The sequence below is a fragment of the Hevea brasiliensis genome, chromosome 7, assembly GCF_030052815.1.
Source record: "Hevea brasiliensis isolate MT/VB/25A 57/8 chromosome 7, ASM3005281v1, whole genome shotgun sequence".
Classification (NCBI taxonomy): Eukaryota; Viridiplantae; Streptophyta; class Magnoliopsida; order Malpighiales; family Euphorbiaceae; genus Hevea; species Hevea brasiliensis.
The window spans coordinates 23004065-23008855 of NC_079499.1; the positions used below are offsets into that span (position 1 = coordinate 23004065).

The 4791-nt window shown below is 34.0% G+C and overlaps 1 non-coding gene across 1 annotated transcript; it reads left to right on the top strand.

The window, feature by feature from the left end:
• Nucleotides 1-1729: 1729 nt before the first annotated feature.
• Nucleotides 1730-1836, top strand: LOC131181802 (small nucleolar RNA R71). Its single transcript, XR_009150279.1, has one exon. It is a non-coding gene; the product is annotated as a small nucleolar RNA R71 (small nucleolar RNA).
• Nucleotides 1837-4791: the final 2955 nt, after the last annotated feature.

The following is a 4791-nucleotide window of genomic DNA, read 5'->3' on the forward strand; positions in this document are numbered from 1 at the left end:
GAGCAATTTTTAGGTCAACTTGGTTTGGTTTTCTAGGCAGGGTTTCTTCATCAAAGTTTTGCCATTATGTGTCTAGTTTCATGTCCGATTGGCCTTGCACCAATTGAACCTACACAACTCTAGTTATAGCTACCCAAACCTACTAGACTCATACTCAGTCCTGCAGGTCAGCCAAGGCAGCAACACTAACTTCAATTCCCACTAAATAAACCACTTCATTTCTTATTCACACATAACCAAATGGTCACTAATTGACCATTAAAACTTACTTTCACCATTACATGATCAAGGTCTCAATTTCATACCCAAATCCTAACCCATTCCATATCAAATCATGCATTCACTTACCTTTCACTATCCTAAACAATAGGTTAGTATTAAGGGCAGCTAGGGTACCATTTTAATTCAAGAAAATCTTCAAAATCCTACCAAGCCCAAGGATACTAAAATTTTAAGCAAGGTATACACATAATGTTTATTCAATTTTCTTGTAAATTTGCATTCAATTTCACCCCTTCAACATGAATTGAAAGAGAAAGATTAAGTTTGGTCACATACCTCTAATGGAGTTAATCTCAAACTTGTAAAAGCTCCTTCTTTCTACTTCTTTTTGTTATCTTTAGCTTGCCCAAGGTGTATGAATAATTTTTTGTGAAGACAAAGATGAGTTTCAAGGTAATTTGGTGGGTTATCTCAAGCTTTCTTAAGCTTTCATGGAGGTGTGGAGCTAGGAGAGGTTTTCGACCAAGGAAGGAAGAAGAAGCATCTATTTTTTTTTCTTTTCTTTTTCTGCCCCTTTTATGTATTATAATTATGTTTCTTTAATTTGATTGGCCATAGACTTTAATTATCTCATGCTTACATAAGCATGATGTAATAAATCCCATTTAGTTTCATTTTCTTTCCTTTTCTTGTCAACTTAATTTCAATTAAATTTTTAACAATATTTATTCATATTTTATGTCATATAAATTATTTATTTAATTGGACAAGTTGGCCAAAAATCATCTCTAAAAACGAAATAACCAAAATGCCCTCTGTTTGGCTTAACGAGCTAACATTGTGTGTACTGATTGATTAAATTTTCCTTGTGTTTTCTTAACATTTTATCGTCATTGAAACCTCAAAAATCCTTCCCTGAGATCCCAAAAATTATTTCCTAAAGTTTTCCCCAGGTCTAGGGTTGTTAACGGCCTTCACCGTCACTTCCCCTTTGGGTTACTCATCACCGAGGTTTCAGCTCATTTAACCCTAGTGTATTTCATTCCTAAAAATTTTCCTTGATTTTTATGAGCATTATTTGATTTATTTATAACTCCTCACTCTAGTCTAATTATAATTTCAAATATTCTAGTTGCCCGGATCGACATTGGTCACCAGAACAGTAGACTGTACGGACTAGCTAAAGTGAGGATGTTACAGATTCATCCTCTTGTAACACAAGACACATGTCAGTAGCATGACCCAAACCCGAATAAATTCCACATACCCTAACAGTTTGCATGTTCCCTACAGCTAATTGCCTCACCAAAGAAGTTAAATCAGAATCTGTTTCTCAAGGTTAGATGTACTTACCTCATTAACCTTCATAGGTGTGTGATCCATTCTCATTCCAAACAGCTAAGAATTTGCTGCAATGTTAGCAATCAACCTCCTAGCAGTATCTATCATACTGCGGTCCATTGGTAGAAGTTCCTCATAGAAATACTGAATCAAAAGCTGCTCACTAATTTGATAATGGGGATAGCTTGCACACAATTTCTTAAATCGTTCCCAATACTCATACAAGCTTTCTCCATTGTACTGCCGGATGCCACAAATTTCTTTTCTTATGTTGGCAACACGGGAAGCAGGAAAATACTTCTCCAGAAATATCTGCTTCATCCCATTCCATGAGTTGATAGATCCGGAAGGAAGGTAATACAACCAATCCTTAGCTGTGCCTTCCAGTGAGAAGGGAAAAGCTCGAAGCTTGATTTGATCCTCTGAAACTCCTTGACGTTTCATGCTGGAACACACAATATGAAATTCTTTTAAATGCTTATGTGGATCCTCACCTGCAAGACTATGAAATTTAGGCAACAAATGGATTAGTTCAGATTTTAACTCAAAGCAACATTTAAAGCAGGATATTGAATACACAAAGGCTGTTGGTTTAGATCAGGAGCAGCCAACTCTTTCAAAGTCCTAGCAGCAATGGTTTCATTTTCAGAATTTGAATCCAAATCCAAATCCAAACTTAACTCCCTTGGAGATTGGACTCCTTCAGATGTACTCGAAATCTGCCTAGTTTGCTTAGCCAATTTTCTCAATTGTTTAGCTATTTTTTCTACTTCTGGATCAAAGATCAACTCATCAGATTGAGAAGTTCTTGTCATAAATAAAAAGAAATCAAAGTAAAAATACAAAAATGCCTCAAAACCCTATAAAACAATCGAATTTGGCCTCAAGAGGGTGGGGCCAATAAATCTTATGGATTAATTGGTCTTGATCAGAACGTCGTTTCCTTCAAAATACGTATAGGCCGCCCTCTAAATTCAACCAAAAATCTATCGATGAATAGTAACACTGTAATTTTTTTTCCAAAAACCTTAAAATAGCAACACTTCACAAACAAAATTAATAACAGAATACCCTAACAAAAAACATAAAATCCAATAAATTTCAGTCCCCGACAACGGCGCCAAAATTCTTGATGGGTGTCGAATCCACTAGAAATTAAATTAATTGAAATTACCAGTAATGAAATATTTTCTACAGTAAGTGGTAAATCCAGGTCGAACCCTAGAGACTGAATTACTAAAATTTTGTACACTTGTGTAATGGAAAAAGAAAGAAAGAAAGATTAGGGGGGGGGGGGGGGGAGTTTGTAACACAAAATCAGAAGAAATCAGAAATTAAAGAACTAAATATGAAAATCTCAATTTAAACAAACTTTAGTCTAAGGTAATTCTCATTCCAATGCATTGATTCGATCATAGATAAAAGAAATACAATTATCTCTTATTAAATACTTCACGTAAATTTACCAAACAGCGAGGTAAACCCCTGACTTCCCTATACTCATTAATTTGAGCCCAGCACTCTTGTTGACTCTAATTATTAACTGAATTGGTATTAAGCAATCCTTATCAAATTGATAACTGCTTTAATAATAGGAAGTAGTTAAGTTGAATATGAAACATAAATCATTTAATTCACCCTATTGTTTCCTTAGGTTATTATCAAAAACTGGGATTATAATCAATAAAACCTAATTGCTACTCATGTTCAATCTTACACAACAATTACGGATTATTAAGATGAACTAGCAATTGACCACATCAAACAATTAACTAATAGGCCTTTTTAACAAATCATTCAATAGATCAAAGACATTGAAATTAGAAAACAATAGATATTCAAAAAAGATATAAATTAAATTAAGAACCTGGTCTCACAAATCATGCAAAGAACTTGAATCCCTTGAACTAAATTAAAAACTTAGTCACTCATGTTCATGGCTTACAGAAAAATAAAAGAAAAATAAAGAAGAAATCTAAAAAAAAAAGAATGGAGAATGAAGGTGTTTTTTGAGGTTGAGAGGCTGCTGAATCATTCTTTGTGTCGGCTACTGCCTCTTCTATTTATAATAAATGGCCTAGGGTTAGGTTTTTAGAGTCTCTGTCAAAAACTGCAACTGGAGCAAAATCGGGAAACTGATTGTCGATAGATACATGACCCGTGTATCACTACACAGCCCAAGGCCGTGTAACTTACTAAAGCTGAATGGGTATGTCTTGCATTGGCACAGAAGGTTACATGGGTCTCCAGGATTTACACGGGTCTCTAGGATTTACACAGGTCAAGTTACACAGCTCGTGTACTTTGTTTCTTCCTCGGTTTTCTGGATTTCTTCTGGCAAAATGCTATACAGGTCTGTGGTTGTGCTTATACGACCTGTGTACTTTGTATCAATAATGCTTCTCAATCCTTCGACCTTTCCAAGTTTCCTTCCACACTTCTATGTTCTGGGACTTCACCAAAACCCTGAAAAGTATAGCAAGAGTTAAATTAATGCAAATGCTGAAAATTTCTCCATTTAACACAATTATTTGAACAACTCTCTAAACATATGCCTAATAGATAATTATACTTTAATCAACTGAATTAGGTATAAAGATACCCTAGAAACATTAAATGTGATGGAAGTAAAATTAATCAATTATGCACTTATCAGCAACCAAAATAAGTTTTAATAATTTATTACCAAATAATAAATATAAAAAGTACTAAATTAATAATATTACTAATAATTGCCAAATTTCAGTCTGCAAGAAATAAAAATATAATTTCTGCATATTTATTTATTTAGTTTATTTTTATTTTATATTGGCACTACTAAGCTGTATTGCTTAGCGCGTCGCTTTTTGCCATGCGTAGGTATTGGAGATATAGATAGAGAGCCCAACAGACTGTAGACTAGGTGAGAGTCCAGATCTGCTGTCACACCTTACCCCTCTGTAAGGCATAACATGATCCCGTAGAATACTTAATGAACTACCGAACTTCACCTACCGATAACTCATTAAGTACCCTACAAGGGATTTTAAAACAATTTTCTTACATTTTGGAAGTGGTGAGCATTTTGGTATGAATTAAAAACTATTTATTCAAAGTTTAAATACTAGTAAAATTTTTGTCCATTTAAATTTTGCCGCAAATTTTATAAAAATTTTGACAGAGTTCTGTTTGTAATTAGAGAAAACAGTTCTTCAAATACCTGAGAAAAACACTTCCAAAAATTTTTCA